At 39.8% G+C, this 18,553-nt stretch overlaps 1 protein-coding gene across 5 annotated transcripts in view; it reads left to right on the forward strand.

Moving 5' to 3' along the window:
* Positions 1-18,553, forward strand: part of LOC150108743 (twitchin-like) — a 2,666,638-nt gene that overhangs the window by 2,616,553 nt on the left and 31,532 nt on the right. The gene's annotated exons all lie outside the window — the stretch shown is intronic.

The raw sequence follows: 18,553 nt of genomic DNA on the forward strand, positions 1-18,553 counted from the left end.
AACTGGCTACCCTTATCCAATCTACGAAAGATCAGCTCCCTCCTCTCTCTCTGCCTGGAGTTTACAAAGTACCCTGTTCCTGTAAGCTGGCGTACTTTGGACAGACAGGCAGATCAGCATCCATCCGTCTAGAGGAACACAAGTCTTACATCTTCAAACACAACTATGGCCATTCAGGCTTGGCTGACCATGTTTTGGACACCACCCACAGAGTATCATGGAAGAAAAACCACCATGCTCCACCACAGCAAATTCAAGAAAGAGAGACTTTTCTTAGAAGCAGCAGCAGCTCTCATAAACCAACCAAATCTCAATAAATATGGTTGCATTAAGCTTCCTAAGATTTGGGAAACACTCATCACCAGAGTTCCCACCTTACATTCCAGGCCACCTACTACTGCCCTTAGAGGTCGCTCTACCTAGATAGGACTTTAGTGTCACCCACGTGGTTGGGCTTAGTATTGTTTGTTATTTGTGCATATGTTACATTAATTGTTTTTGTAATCCCCGTAGATGTCCTAGTGACTAAGACGAAATATAGGAAGTATTAAATTCTATTTTAATTCTTTTTGAGTGTTGTAAAAAAATCCATTAAGCCTCCAACATGATGTCCTCACATCACTTAAGCCTCTACACACGGAATTTATTTGGGTCTTCCACTGATGCTATTTATTTTCATTGACACACTGTAGGAGTCCCATACTAACCATTATTGACACAATGCCTATCATAATTCTCCTTAAAATCACTCACTGACAGAGCACTCACAACTACCTCCACCATTCTCCAAGCAAAAAAGCTAGTCCTTTAAAACCTTGCTAACTATATCCTTACAAAACCTATAAAGGAAAACCTTTGTTCTTTTCTTTCCCATTATGTAATATTCCACAAACTATTATAACCACTTTCAAGAAATCCAGGTGACCAAAACTATTCACAGTAGTCCCATTGCAGTCTTATCAAAGAAGAGAAATAATAAATAACGACATTATTCCTGCTTAGCGTGTTTCTTAACATCCAAGTTATCCTTTGAGATATTTTGTCCACTTTTGAAATATGTCCTCTGAACTTCAACATTCTATTCACCATCGCCCCTAAATCCCAAGCCTCATTGATTTCCTGTTGTGCAGTTCCAGTTATGCAATACACAGCTTATAGTGTTTTCATCCAGAAATGCATAATTTTACACTTTAACACACTCAATTGGCAGGCATTGTTCTTTGCCCAAATTACCAATCTCTTTAGATCACCTTTAGATTGCAAGTCTACTATATTGCCTTTATTAACAGTTGTTCTTCCCAGATAAGCATCATTAGTAAAAGTGGGTATTCCCTCCCTCCTGAAATCTTTCCTAGTATCAGTGATGTATAAACTGAACAGCAGCAGCCCAAGTACAAGCCCTGTGGCACACTACTGATCACCTGCATTCTCTTTTATTCAATTCCCCATGTATGTTTTGATATCTGTCCATTGGCCACCTTCTTATCCATGTCATCATTTTCATGCCCATTCTCATTTGCTCCAACTTATGTATGGGGGGGCTGAAAAGTTCTGATAAACATCTAGAATCCAAATGATTTTAAAGCAAGAAAGAATGTAGAATATGTATATGTAGAATAATGTGTAAGTTACATGGTTCTGCCTCAATTCCTTCATGGTGGTTATCCCGATTTTCAGCACACCCTCGTAATAGGATCTCTTATAGTATCCTGAATTATATCATGACAAATACCATTTCGCATTTGTCACGATATAATTCAGCACAAATCTACACCATGATACTACAAATCAGCAGTATCATGATGCAGCCATTTTCCTTTAACCAACTCAGCTATTATTTTAGTGTAGGAAATGAATGAATTGCTATGTGAAGACTTACTCTTCACAAAGTCACACAATTCTCCATAAATCATCATATTCCTTTCCATCCATCCATTCCTGAATCCTTCATTTAACCAATTTCTTCAATACCTTTATTACCATTCCAGAGATATTCATTTGTCTATAATTTGAAACCTCAGTCTTGGAACTATTTTGCTCTCTCTTGCCACTCCCCACTTTCATGGCAGACTACTAGGAATCGAACGTTATTATTATCAGACCTCCAATTCTAGTCAACAAACTGATCTCTAGAAGTCCCACTCTCATACAGCTCATCCTACATTGACTTAAATGCATTCACTTTCTCCTCACTTACAACACTTTCTGGTAATACATTCCAATCACCCTGTACTTTTCATGCAAAAAACCTCTTATACGCTTCCAGGATGTCTTCTTATTCTTCACTTGTCTCCAGCCATTCTATGAAAAATCTCATCCATATTAATCTGGTAATTAATCCTTACTAATTTATATGCCTTGATCATGTTCCTCCCTCCCTCCCTCTCCTCCTTCTTCTATCCACTAATCTCTGCAGTTTGCATCCTCTCAATCTCTATCCTCAGACTCAACATTCCAGAGACCCAAAATCAATTTAGTCAATTGTCTCTGAACCCTCTTCAATAACTCATTATCCTTTTAAAAACCATATAACCAAATCTGTGCACAATATTCCATAAGTAGTCTGATCAAAAACCTTGTACAGTGGAAACATAACATCCTTACTTCTACATGTTAGTGTACTCCATATCATGGCCATAATCAACTGTGTTTTTTTTTAATTATTATTATTATTATTATTATTATTCAGGCCTCCAAGGAGTCAAAAGACTCATCGAGGGAGGTCCTTCCTAAGACATAAAGTCTGTCAAGACTCATCGAGGGGAGGTCCCCCCGCCCCCTGAGAAACACAAAGTCTATCATACCACTATTTAAACTCACTGACCGTTCTCGCTCCCACCACTACATCAGGCAATGCATTCCACGGCTCAATCACCCTCCACACAAAGAAATCACTCCTTACACTCTTGCTCACAGTTTCCTTTCGTAACTTCCAGGGATGGCCTCTTGTCATCACTCCTTCCTGCTATTCAACCAAGTGAAAGAACTCCCCAGTGTCAACCCTGTAACCGCCTCTCAACAGTTTAAAAGTCTCAATCATATCACCTCTCCTTCTTCTATCCACCAAACTCTACAGTCCACATTCTCTCAGCCGATCCTCATAACTATCCTTGTACAGTCCTGAAACCATCTTTGTCATCCGTCTTTGTATCCTTTCCACAGTTAATTTATCCCCTTCAAATCCTGGGGACCAAATCTGAGAACAATAGTCCAAGTGTGGTCTGATCAGAGACTTATACAACGGAATGATAACCCTCTTATCTCTGCAGGTCAGTGTCCTTCTCATAATAGCAGCAATCCTCTGTGTTACCTTCACCACCTTTGCAATATGTCCCCTAAACTTCAGGTTTCTATCAATCATCAACCCCAGATCTCTTGTCTCCCCTACTTCTTCCAGTATAACTCCTCCCATAGAGTATGCAGCATCCCATCGATGTTTCCCAAACCTCAAGACCTTACATTTTGCTGCATTAAACTGAGACCCCATTCATTTGCCCATCTATCTAGCTTATTTAAATCCTCTTGCAGGGCTACCACATCTGCACTATTACTAATAATCCTTCCCAGCTTCGCATCATCCGCAAACAACTGAATATTCCCCTGCAATCCACTGGCTATGTCATTGATATAAAGGTTAAACAATACAGGTCCTAGTACTGAGCCCTGTGGGACCCCACTTGTAACCCTCTGCCTCCTGGAAACTGCTCCACCATACACAACTCTCTGATACCTATCAGACAGCCAATCCTGAATCCAGTTGACCAATCTGACACCCAGACCCATGTGCTGCAACTTAAATATCAGCTTATCATGTGGCATCCTGTCAAATGCCTTCGCCAAGTCTAAGAAAATTGCAGTATATGCCTTTCCCTCATCTAATGTTCTTGTAACTTTATTATAAAAGGCTAGCATATTGCTAAAACAAGAGCGTCCTTTCACAAATCCATGTTGATTCTCACAGATAACATTACCCTCATCTGCCCAATGCTGTATACGGTCCCTCACTACTTTCTCCAAGATCTTAACAACTACTGATGACACACAGACTGGCCTATAATTAGACACTTCCAGTCTGTTACCACCCTTATGCAATGGCATTATCTTACCTTCCTTCCATTCCCTGGACACCTTTACCAAAGCCAGACTTTCATTGAAAAGCCACGTTAAGGCACTGTCAATTCCCTAGCACATTCTCTAAAAACTCGTGGTGAAATACCATCCAGTCCCACAGCTTTACTGACATCCAAAGTACTCAGTATCTGAAACACACTCTCCTCCTGTACCTCCAGACCTCGAACCAGTCCTATCCCTCTAGCATTAAAACTGACTCCTCTAGGATGAAATACTCCAATAAAGTGTTCATTGAACAATTCCACTATGTCCTCTGCATCAGTCACTCTATTCCCATTTTTATCCCACAATATCATTCTTCCACAGTCATTTCTCCTCCTACTGGCCACATAGCTAAAAAATTCCCTAGGATTTTCTTTGGATCTTAGGGCCAATCTCCTCTCATATTCCAGTTTCGCTTTCCTTACCACACTAGTCACTCTTCTGGCCTGTGTCTTATATTCCTCATGCATCTCTTCACCTGTCTCCTTATATCTCTTCCATAGCCTCTTTTTTGCATGCAATTCCTGTTTAATATTGTTTGTCATCAACTTTACTCCAAATTGTGTCCTCTTATTCACTCGTGGTATACAACTTACCATTGCTGATAACAAATATTCTTTCACAATTTCCCACGCACTAGTGATATCCCGGCCTTCCAATTCCTCCCTCCATGAAACTTCCCGAAGTTGACGTCTAAGACTATTATAATCACCTGCCTTATAATTTCACATAAGTTCCTGTCTCTTTGATACTCCTGCATGTCTATTCATTTTCCAAGTCAACACCATATGGTCACTTTCTCCATCTGGTGGGAGAGACGTCAACTCAGTTACTATCAACTCTTCTGATGCTATAACCAAATCCAAAACTTTTGAACCTCTTGTTCCCTCTGTTACATGTTGCCTAAGACATTTGTCCCTCAAGAATTCTAGAAATTCCATTCCCCTATTGCTACATGCATCTTCCTCTCTCCAATTTATACTACTGAAGTTAAAATCTCCCATAACAATCATTCTTCTTGCACTTGCCAAACTTAGCTGTCTAAACATCTCCTGGTCCCCATCCTCTGTGCTCCTGGGTCTGTAGCAACATCCCACTAAATATCCTGTCTTGCCTACCTCTACTTCACACCATAAGCTCTCAAAATCATTTGTCTCACTTCCTTCCAAATTCTCCACTCTTAGAGGACATAGGTCATCACTTATCATAAGCAGTACCCCACCACCATGCTTTCCCCTCCTATCCTGATGAAAAATGCTATACCCAGCGACTTTTATTCCTGTTGTTATATCCCCTTCTGTCAACCACGTCTCAGTGATCGCAATAATTTTTGGCCAGGCTGATGCTATCTGCGCCACCAATCCCTCTCCCTTATTCCAGATACTCCTGGCATTAGTATAAAGCATATAAATGCCATTGTTTCTATACCCAGCATTATCCCTTCTAGACTCCACTGGGCTCAGTGTTACCTGACATTGTCTCCCTTCTCCCAAGTATCCATTCCCACAAGAGGCCACCCCTGCTATCATCCTCCCTGGACACACTGACTCGTTCAGAACAGCAATCTCTCCAGATGCCTACGTCCTTCCTCATTCAAATGTAAACGGTCTCTCGCATACAATTCCTCTCTTTCCTCAAACGCACTCCATGCATCCATATATACCAGTCCTCTCTTGTCACACATTCTCACTATTATGCCATTCAATATCACTGCTCTTCTGCTCAGCTCATCATTATCATACCTAGGCAACACGCACACTATTTTTCCTCTCTCTGTCTTCTTCCGTACAGTCTCAAGCAAAAATCTCATATCTCTCGCTGCCCGACTTACATTACCACTCAAGTCATTCGTTCCTACCATCACAATCGTCTCATCCACCCTTTCACCTCTCTTAATTGCCATAGCCACCCTTTCTATTGTTCCTCCTGGCAAACACTCCTCACGCATCCTATCTTGAACACCACGGATCATTGAGTCGCCATACATTATACCTATTACCATTCCCTCGCTCCTATTGTTTCCATTCTCTCCTCTTCTTTCATTTCCATACCTCTCTCTTCTACTGTTTCCATTCTCTCCTCTTCTAGCACTCCCATACATCTCTCTCATTCCCTCTCTCCTACTATTTCCATTTTCTCCACTTCTAGCACTTCCATATCCCTCTCTCATTCTGTCTCTCCTACTACTGTTTCCATCCTCTCGTCTTCTAGCATTCCCATACCTCTCTCTCATTCCATCTCTCCTACCATTTCCATTCTCTCCTCTTCTAGCACTTCCATATCTCTCTCTCATTCCATCTCTCCTACTGTTTCCATCCTCTCGTCTGCTAGCATTCCCATACCTCTCTCTCATTCCCTCTCTTCTACTGTTTCCATTCTCTCCTCTTCTAGCACCCCCATACCTCTCACTCATACTCCCTAAATTCTCTCTCTCTCCTACTCTGATTCGCCTTGCATTTATCTCTTCCATTCTCCTAATCTTATCTTTCATACTTCTGTTCTCATTCACAAGACATTCCACCTCCTCTTTCAACTCATCTATCTCCCTCTGCAGGTCAGTCACTCTTAATCTAAATTCACTCTCCCAAACAAAACCATCTCCTAAACTTTCACAGTCACTCACACCTTCCACACTATCAACTATTATTTTCTCATTCTCTCCTATCACAGTACTTGTCTTCCTACATTCATTCCCCGTTCCTGGAGCAACAAAGTCGGATATCGATATATCTAATGTAAAAAACTAACTCGTGAGCCGGAGTGTTGTCCTCACAATTTTAACGGAAAGTCTCCAAAATTTCAGGTCCCTATCCAACATCATCTCCTGCACCTCCTCTAAGATATCCTTGCCAGTCTTATACTCTACATCCCATCTTTGCTTCTCAAATTTTAAAACCTTGCACTTGCTACACTGAATGGGTAGTCCGCTCATTTGCCCATTTACAAGTCTATTTACATCCTCTTGCAAGGCTACAACACCCAATCTATTCCTCATAGCTCTCTCCAGCTTCACATCATCTGCAGCTGCACATTACTATTCAACTCCTTCTCGATGTCATTTACATACTAATTAAACAACAACAACAGCTCCAAAATAAACCCCTGAAGCACACTGCTAGTGACTTTCATCTTCTGAAAATATCTCCCATACATGACCTACTAATACCTATCAGACAGTCAGACTTCAATTCAATGCACTAATTCTACCATTCAGTTCCATCCATTCCAGTTTAATCATCAGCTTGTCATGTAGCAATTTATCAAAAGCATTTGCAAAACTGAAATATACCACTGTGCATATATCTTCCTTGTCCAATGCATTTGTCACTTGTTATAATAAGTAAGCAAATTACTAAAATACAATCTTCCTTTAGCAAAAACCCCTGCAGTTTGTCAAAGAGAGTTCTGCTGCTGTTCAGCCCAGTTCTGAATGCTGGTTCTCACTAACCCTCTAATACCTTGACAACAACTCCAGACAAGTAGATTGACTTATAATTTGAAACTTCAGTCCTTTCATTCTCTTTATGAAGAGCCACTGATGGTGAGTGAGCACAAGGATGTTACATTCACAAAGATGGAATACCTTAATGAATTGCTCACTTAACACCTCTACTATATTATCCTCCTCAGTGGCTATCATTCTGCTATTATCACTGACCAACATCATCCTTCCATAATCATTCTTCCTTCTACTGGCCACATGTCAAAAAAACTCCCTAGGATTTTTTCAGCCTCATGTGCTAACTGCTGCTTACACTGTACTTTTACTACCCTACCAAGTAAGTCACTTTCCTTGCTTGGTCTTTGTACTCCTCATGTAACTGATTATTGCCACTCATCTTGTGCTGTCTCCAATGCCTTTTTCTTCCAGATTGCATTCTTCACCTGTTCAGTCGTCCATTTCACACCTACTTTGTTTAATCTCCTGTACCAGATACTTCCTGAATATCTGAAAGCAACATGATTTTCTTCCTGTCATTTCCCCATTCCATGATATAGCTGCAAGCCCCTTCCTGAGTACGTCGTAATTACCCACCTTATAGTTTCACATATAACCCTTTCTCACAGAAGCCCTGATATGACTGGCCACCAGCCAAGGCTCACTGACCTTACTTCTTAGCTATGACTCCTCTCTTTCCTAGCCATTTCTTTCCATCATCATGACAACTTTCACTGTCTAGAGGAAGATTTGACACTTCATTTACAATAATACCCTCTGATGAGATAATCAGATTCAAGATCCTTGACCCTTGTGTATCCTCTGTTACATACTGCCTAAGATAGTTGGCCCTCAAAAACTCAAGAAGTTCATTCTCTTTGGTTCCAGGTGATGTTTCTTCATTCCTGTCTATATATTACCATAATTGAAATCACCCATAACGATCAGCCTATTAACATCCTTTTCACTGCCCTCCACATTACCTACCAAACATTTCATCCTGTCCACCTCCACTATTTCTGCTTCAAAACCACCATCACTATTTGCTCCTTGCTTCCCACTTTAGATGGGCACAACTCCTATGCCATCATCAATAGCACTACGCCTCCTTTTCTGCTCTATCTATCTTCACAAAAAAACTACATATCTCTCCATCTCTATTCCTCTCAGAATGTCACCATCATTCAACAATGTGTCACTTATTCAGTTCATTTTTGTACAAATGAACTCTTATCAATGCTACAGTTTCATTTCTCTTATTTCGAATACTTCTGGCATGTGTAAACATACACACCAGCTCATTTGTCGTTTTATAGCAAGGTTCACTGACCTCACTTCTTGGCTATCACTCCTCCCTAACTCCCTTTCCTGGCCATTTTTCTCTCTATCATCACTGATATTACACCTCTTCCCAATCCTAAATGTTATTCCCACATCATAATGATGATTTAGATGATTACAAAAATGATATATAAAAATGAAGATAAGAATATTCTGTATGACTGAGCTACCAAACAACTGGATGGTAGAAAAAAAATAATCAGGAAGAATACAATCAGGGATACACGTCAGTACATGAGATAGAAATAGCTATTAGAAACCTGATTTAAAAAATGGTTATGCAGTGGAGTTTTCTGTTGAAAATGGGTATATGTAGAACTACAGAGCATAATTATGACAAGTGTATAAGGAAGCTTGGAGATATGCCATAAATAGAAACACCAAAGAAAGCATGTTTGCAGTTCATGGAAAATGATCACCACCACTAGAATTTTAACAGACAATCACAAACATCTATGCCCATGGTGGAATTTGAACCGGCAGCCTTTTGGCTGGAGAGCAGATAACCACTCGGCCAACCTGGTGAGAAATTTTTGCAATTTTGCAAAGGCATTTGAAAGAACACCACTGTTAACTGATGGACAGATACCAGAAAATAGTATATGGAGGAGCAGAATCCAGGAGAAAGCAATGACTAGTGGTGAAACACAAGACTGTTTAATTTGTACATAAATGATATACGAAATAATATGAAGGGAAATATTCAGTTTGCTGATGATGATGCAAAATTGAGTATGGTAATATTTAATGAAAGCAATGGAGAGCTTGCAGGATGATATTAATAGGCTCTCAATATGGGCAAAAGATAATGTGTATCAGTTTAATATGGAAGGAAGTAAAGTTATGCATTTTGGGATAAATAGATTATTATTATTATTATTATGTGACAACCTCCAGGGAGTCCAAAGACTCATCGATGGAGCATGTGCCAACAGCATCGAACAACTGATCCCCATCCAACTACTAACTGCGCTCAAACTTGCCTAACTTTTTGGTGAGCCATGAGTAGCTGAGGCTCTACCAATCGCCCAACTTTGGCTAAGTAACACCATGGTTACTGATGGATTTTGCAAAGGCACTTGACAGGATACTGCATAGAAATCAATGATGATTTTGACAATGATGAATTACATAAATGCCAACCTGGTTCCGAGTGGCTAGCATATCTGTTCTCCAGCCAAAAGGCTGCGGGTTCGAACTCCGCCGTAGGCAAGGATGTTTGTGATTGTCTGTGAAAAATACTAGTGGTGGCGGTGACAGTAGATGGCATTGGTGTAGATGATGTGGTTCGTGGAGACAGAGGGTTGTAGAGTAATGGTGGTGGTGGTGGAGACAGAGAGTTGTAGAGTAGGTGCCCTTTCCTCTGTGAGTCTGGTATTTCCAAGAGGTGTCAAGTAATAATAATAATAATAATAATAATAATAATAAATTGGGATGGGTATGAGGCTGGCAACATTGATGATGGTGGTTGCTGATGGACAAACTTCCAAGAATAGCATACAGTGAAGCAGAAACAAGGAGAATGCAGGTGAGCAGCAGTATGCTGAAGAATTCTGTGCTTGGACATCTCTCACTAATATTTGCATTAATGATGGTGGAAATATCCAGTTGTTCACTAATGGTGCTAAGCTGGAGAAGGCAATAGTTAATAAAGATGATATAGAGATCCTAAAGGTTGTTTCCACTTTTGACTGACAGTGCAGTGCAAAAAAAGTGCAAGGTTATACACTTTAGGATGAGAAGATGAGGCTAGGAATTTGAGGACATTGGTGGATAGGCAGTTGAATTTCAGGGACATAATGCAAAATTAAGCAAAATAACACAAAGAAATATTTGGATCTTGAAAAATGCACTGACAAATAGGCTTTGATGCAACCACATCTGGATTATTGTCCTCAGATTTGAATGCCTGAGTTTCTTTGGGTTGATAAAGTGATGAACGGGATCCAGCAGTGGGTGACCAAAATGTACACAGGTTTGTCATATTTTCCCAATAAGGATAAACCAAAAGTTTGTAGTTGGAAAATTTGGGTGACATCTGGAAAAGAGAGATAATAGAAACATAAATGTTATTAGGATTTTATAGCATAAATAAAAAAGAAATTTTCAATACATCACAGATATAGAGATAATAAGGGTTCATCATATGCTTCATGTTCATTATGACATATGCTTACATACGTCACCCATCTCTAGACTGATATAATGGAAAAGTTCGACAAAAGTGACATCTCGAAAGTCTTTCACTAGGTCTGGCACAAAGGCCTGTTAAGTAAGCTCCCTTCATTTGGTCTGTCCTAAGACTTGGGTTGCCAAGCATCTGACTGGCCACATGCCATGTGCAATGGTGGATGGTTTCTTATCCTATAACTATTTAACTGGGGGTTCCATGAGGCTCTGTTTTCTCATCCATTCATCCACTCTTTTATATATCAATGACCTACTCCAGCTGACCACCAACCTAATACATAACTTTGCTGATGACAGCAGATTGCAGTCTTATTTCTCATCTGACAAACCTTGCATGACACAAATCACCACAACTTACAGCACAAGCATCAACTCCCAATGCCCTCAATTTTGATCTCCAAGCCATTCTGCAATGGAGTATCCTTGTCAATTTCAATACTATTAAACACATTGTGCCTTATTTCTCACAAAAAAGGGCATTTTCTTCAAGTACTATCTTATACAATACTCAAATCCCCAGACAACACGAGATTTCTCATCTTGGCATTAATCTAATACTGTATTTCCCTGAAAATAAGACCTAACCAGAAAATAAGCCCTAGCATGATTTTTCAGGATGCTCATAATATAAGCCCTACCCCAAAAATAAGCTCCTGTTAAGATCGTTAGCCAGACGGATGCATTTAGAGTACATCCATTGCAACACACGACGGACGTATTGAATTATAAAATAATAATATTAATATATAATTAAATGTAAATAAATAATATTATTGACATTAATACTTAAAATAAATGATAATATAAATTATAATTAAATATTTGTAAATACCCAAGCAGGCACCTTTGGATGAGAGGTAAACACCTATTTAAACAGATGAACTCAAGACTTATTGCCGAATGACCAATCGGAGTACAGACATAACACACAAATAACGTGTGCACTTGATAACGAATGGACGTGGTTGTGTCTAATATGAATCTTCATAATTCAATACGTCATGTGTTGTAACGGACGTACTTAATGCACTCATGTGAAATAAAGAAAAGTTTTCTGAATTCTGGTGCCTGCAATTTTTCGTTGCTTTTTTGTGGACCATCATTCTTAACTGTCATAATTTTTGTTGCCACTCTATTTTCTCATAAGTCTTCAATTAACACTTGATTTAATGGTAGATTTAAAGGGAATAATATTTTGATCCCCAGAAAAGATGAGTGCAAAAAAGAAAGACCTATTCCATCAAGTACAAGAAACGAATCATGGAGAACTCCTGGGGCAAGAATCTTACGGCTTTCTGCAAAGAGAAGAAGTTGGATCTCTGAATGGTCCGAAAATGGTAAGCAGAGTATGATAACCTCAGTCAATAGGTGGATGAGAGAAATGCTAAGAAGCGCAAGTGTGGCTCAGGTCAGCAACCATTATTTCCTGAGCCGGAAGACATCATCTGTGAATGGATTGCTGACAGGAGAGCAAAAGCTTTGGTTGTGTGCAGGGCTGATATTCAAGCATTTGCCCTTGCAATGGCACCACAGGCAGAAATATCCCTAGAAGAATTCAAAGCATCACAACACTGGCTAGATGGTTCCTTCAGCGATATGAACTGTCTCTAAGAAGATCGACAACACTGTTCAAGCTGGAAGATACTAAAGTTATTAAACGTGCACTTGAAACGTGAATTCAGGTTTGGAGAGTTATGACAATGTTCCAAAAGAAGATGACATGACTGTATTTGAATAAATGTAGATTTTTGTACATGAATAAATGAATAAATATAGATTGTTTATCCCCTGAAAATAAGCCCTAATGGGTCTTTTGAAGCATAAATTAATATCAGACCTGGTCTTATTTTCAGGGAAACACGGAATCAGGCTTTTCATAAACACATTTCAACCATTTCCTTCCTGGCATCCAAAAAATTGGATTCACTTTCACTCAAAGTGTTACTTTACCTCAAAACAACTATTTACCTTATACAAATCCCAAATCTGGCCAACTATTGAATATTGCTCTTGTATTTGGCCACAAGAGTTTCCTAAAGATACTTGACTTAATACAGAAGACGGCAATTAGGTTATTTAATGACCCGTCTCTTAGCAATTCAACCTATCCACTTTCTGCCATTGCTGTGTGAAATAACTGCCATGTTCATATGAATAACATGGCAGTTATTCATATGAACTATCATCAATAATTTCTCCACTCTCTATTAAACCCATTGAAATGGGTGCATCTGCCACTCAACACCCCTTTTTAAATTCAACTCCAAACTCACACAAGAAATTTCTTTCCTTCCTCTTTCATTTCTTCTACTGCTGCATTCTGGAACAGTCATTCCTCTTATGTGTTTCCCAAGGAATACAATTATTATTATTATTATTATTCAGGCCTCCATGGAGTTAAAAAAATCGTCATGGGAGGTTGTTTTTAGGAAACACAAAGTGTATCATACCACTTCTTGAACCCATTGACCATTCCCACTCCAACCACTCTCTCAGGCAATGCATTCCAAGGTTCAACCACTCTCCATGCAAAGAAACCAGCCCTCACCCTCTTGCACACAGCCTCCTTTAATAACTTCCAGGGATGGCCCCTTGTCATCGCTCCATCCCGCCGTTCCACCAAGTGAAAGAACTCTCCAATGTCTACTCTGTAACTGCCACTCAACAGTTTAAAAGTCTCAATCATATCACCTCTCCTTCTTCTATTCACCAAACTCTGTAGTCCGCATTCCCTCAGTCGATCCTCATAACTCATATTGTACAGTCCTGAAACCATCTTTATTATTGCCTCTGTACCCTTTCCACAGTCAATTTATCCCCTTCAAATCGTGGGGACCAAATTTGAGAACAATAATCTAAGTATGTCTGATCAGTGTCTTATACAAGGGAACAATAACTCTTTTATCTCTGCAGGTCAGTGTCCTTCTCAGTATTGCAGCATCCTCTGGGTTAACTTCACCACCTTTGCAGTGTGTTCCCTGAATTTCAATTTTTTATCAATCATTATTTCCAGACCTCTTGTCTCCCCTACTTCCTCCAGTACATCTCCTCCAGTCAAGTATGCAGCCTCCCATCGATATATCCCAAATTCAAGACTTTACATTTTGCTGCATTAAACCGTTATCCCCATTCATTTGACCATCGGTCTAGTTTATTCAAATCCTCTTGCAGAGCTGCTGCATCTGCACTATTACTAATAACCCTTCCCAGCTTCACATCATACAAATCAACTAAATATTCCCTGCAGTCCATTGATCAAGGTATGATAATGATGAGCTGAGCAGAAGAGCAGTAATAATGAATAGCATAATAGCCAGAATGTGTCAGAAGAGAGGTAACAAGGAGTCCAGTGGAGAAGGATGATAATAGATATAGAAGCATTGACATTTTTATGCTTTATACTAATGCCAGGAATATCTGGAATAAAGGAGATGAATTGGTGGCATTAATAGCATAAGCCTGGCCAAATATTATTGGGATCTCTGAGACGTGGTTGACTGAAGATGATATAATAACAGGAATAGCAGTAGCAGGGTACAGCATTTTTCGGCAGGATAGGAAGGTAAAATGCGGTGGGGGAGTACTGATTATGATAAGTGATGTCATATGTCCTCTAAGAGCAGAGGCTTTGGAAGGCAGTGACACTAATGGTTTTGAAAGCATATGGTGTGAGGTAGAGGTGGGCAAGACAGGATATTATTATTATTATTAACATTTGACCTCCATGGAGTCAGAGACTCATCGTGGGAGGTATTCACTATTGCATAAAATGCTCATCCAACAGTGTCTTAAACTTATTCAATGTGTCAACATCCACAACACCACCCACCCTCCATGCAAAGAACCTGCTTCTCACTCTTTTGCTCACATCCTCCTTATACAGTTTACAGCAATGACCTCTTGTTCTAATCCCCTCTCCCATTCTATGAAAAACCTCTTCCATGTCTACCTGATAACAACCCCTGACCAGCTTATATGTCTCAATCATATCGCCCATCTTCCTCCTATTCACGAGGCTGTGCAACTTACATTCTCTCAATCTGTCCTCATACTCCACATTCCAAAGACTACTGACTACCTTTGTGAATCTCCTCTGGAACCTTTCCAACATATGCTCATTACCATGAAAACCTGGCACCCAAATCTGTACACAATAATCCATATGAGCCTGATCAAGGCCTTATACACTGGAATTATAACCTCTCTATTTCTGCACGTCAGGGTTCTCCGCAACATTGCCATTATTCGATGTGATGTCTTCACAACTTGTGTAATGTGGCTGCTGAATTTCAGGTCCTTGTCCACACCACTCCTAGATCTCTCATCTCCTCTACTTCTGTTAAAGTTTCCCCACCAAGTGTATGCTTTGCATCCCATTGTTGCTTACCAAATCTCAAAACCTCACGCTTGGCACCATTGAACTGATAGTTACACTTACCTGCCCACTCATGCAATCTATTCAATTCCTCTTGTAAGCATTAACATCAGCTTGCCTGTGCATTGTTCTCCCTAGTTTTGTATCATCTGCAAACAGCTGGATATCACTAGTTATATCTAGTGATATACTGCAAACAGCTGGATATCACTAGTTAATGATACTTGGTTGGATACCCAACCAAGTATCATTAACATACAAATTGAGCAACAATTGCCCCAAAACTGACCTCTGCGGCACACCACTGGCAACCTCTCTCTTTCAAGATACTGCACCCCCATATACAACTTTCTGATACCTATTGGATAGCCAGTCACTGATCCAACACAAATCTGTTATCCAATCCCATCTGTTTCAATTTATTTAAGAGCTTGTCATGTGGCAGTCTATCAAAACCCTTTGCAAAATCCAAGTACACCACCGTATATGAATCGCCCTTGTCCAAGGTTTTGTCGCCTTGTTATAGTACATAAGTAAATTAGTGAAACATGATCTCCTCTTAACAAACCCATCTGATAACCACAGAGAATACTGCTGGTATCAACCCATTTCTGTATCCTGCTCACCAATCTTCCCAGGACCTTCACCACAACTCCATATATACAGACTGGCCTATAATTTGAAGCTACAGCCTTATCACCACCTTTATGCAGTGGAAGAATTTTACCCTCCTTCCACTCCCTTGGAACCTGTGCTGTTGCAAAATTCTTATTTAACAGGCATGCCGATGCTACTGCCAGTTCCCTGGAACATTCCCTTAAGGTGCATCATGATATGTCATGAAACCCTATTGCCTTATTAACATCAAGGTTATTTATTTCATCAAATACCTCCTGCTCACTCACAATTAAGCTATCCTTTCCTATGTCCTCTACACTTAAGTTCCTCATGATTCCACCCTGATCAGGATAAAACACACTTATAAATTAATCACTGAATACCTCAACAATGTCTTCTGCAGCCGTTACTATTCTACCACTTTCATCCCTTAACTTCGTCTTTCCATGATCATTCTTCCTTCTACTTGCCACATATTTAAAAAACTGTCTAAGGTTTTTCTTAGCTTGATTTGCCAATTTCTGCTCATAATCTATTTTTGTTTTCCTTACTAACTGAGTCACTCTCCTGGCTTGTTCTTTATATTTTTCATGTGAGTGATTACCATTATTCATCTTGTACTTCCTCCAAAGTACTTTCTTTTTCAAAATTCCATGCTTAAGCTCCACATTCATCCATTTTTCACCTACCATATTCACCTTTTTGGCCTTTGAGATACATTAGTACAATGATGTTGTTATGTATTTCTTTGTAAGTTCCCATGTAGCATTTATTTCCTTACCGCTCAACTACTCATTCCATGTTATAGCTCAAAGTTGTCTTCTAAGCTTGTCATAATCACCAGACTTATAATTCCACATATATCCATTCCTCGCAAAAGTCTGTATATGACTAACCACAACACAGATGATTACTTCATGATCACTTTCACCAAATGGAGGAAAATGTGAAACCCCTCTAACAATTATATCCTCTGATGAAATGATGAGATCCGGAACTCTTGATCCTCCCATGCCTTTCTTTTCGTGTTGCCTTTGATAGTTCTCTCTTAACAATTCGAGAAATTCGTTTTCCCTATTCCCAAATGCTGTCACTTCATTCCAATGTGTACCAGCATAATTAAAATCACCCAACGTAATTACTCTTCCTTTGTTCATTAATCCAAGTTGTTTATACATTTCTTCATCACCACCTTCCATATTCCCAGGCCTATAGCAACATCCAACTAAATATGCCTTCCTTTCAACCTCCACGTTACACCACACTGCCTCATAACCATTGCCACTATTTCCCCCTTTCATGTCTACCTTATGTGGACTTAATTCCCCCGCTATCATCAGCAGCACTCCCACTCTCTTCCTGCCCTTTCTATGCTCAGAAAAAATACTGTACCCTTCCATTTCTATTCCGATTATGATATCATCTTCATTCAAACCATGTTTCACTTATTCCAATGATTTGGGGGTGAACACTGAAACCATTTCATCCCCTTTATTTCTGATACTTCTGGCATTTGTAAACAAACACAACATTTCATTTTTAGGTCTATAGCCAGTCCTATCCAAGCCATATGGTGGTTGTGATTTCTCCACTACATGTGACAAATCACCTTTATCACCGCTAACCACATATACCTGCTCAGTCTCCACTTCTACGCCCACATTCACTTCCACTTTCAACATTCACTCTCTCTATGCCATGTCCCCCTGTCTACCCGAGCTCTCCCTGTTTCCCTGTTCTTCTTGTATTCCGGTTCTCTCTTCCTCTCTCACTACTAGTACCGTTTCCACTGCAAAGCACTTCTGTCTCTTCAGTACCGCTCTCCTGATTTTTCTCTTCATCTTTTCCTTCTGATCTCTGGCACACATCACAAACTGTACTTTCACACACTATACTTTCATCCAATAACACTTTCTCCAGCAAAGCCATTTAAATGCAGCCCATTACTCCTGTATAATTTCATTCTTCCCTCAAACACATACCATACATCCACAAACTCCACTCCCTTCTCCTCACACAGCTCTGCCAGCATACCATTCAAGATTTTGGCTCTCCATCGCAACTCATCATCATCATACCTGGGTAACACACTGATAACCTTTCCTACTACACTGTTATCTTTCATTCTTCTCAATAGTCTCCTGATATTCGTCCTCACATCCTTGTTATGTCCAGTTAGATCAATAGTCCCTACAATCGCAACTAACTCTCTTGCTCCTTTCTTGCTCATGTCCAACGCCTTAATTATTGTACTCATTCTTCCACCCGGATAGCAGACCTTATGGACTCTCTCAGTAACTAGCCCTCTAATTATGGCGTCTCCATATACTGCTATCCTGGAATCGCTCATCATTTCTTTTACGCTTTATTCTTTCATTCTGTTTTCTTGCATGCTTTCATTAGTTTCCACTAGACGCCTCCCAAATTTGGGAAGCATTAATTCTCCTTTCTTCAGCCCAATGCCAAGACTACCTAGT

This window comes from Typopeltis vanoorti, chromosome 3 (genome assembly GCF_054136105.1).
Source record: "Typopeltis vanoorti isolate ZY-2024b chromosome 3, IOZ_Tvanoo_1.0, whole genome shotgun sequence".
Lineage (NCBI taxonomy): Eukaryota > Metazoa > Arthropoda > Arachnida > Uropygi > Thelyphonidae > Typopeltis > Typopeltis vanoorti.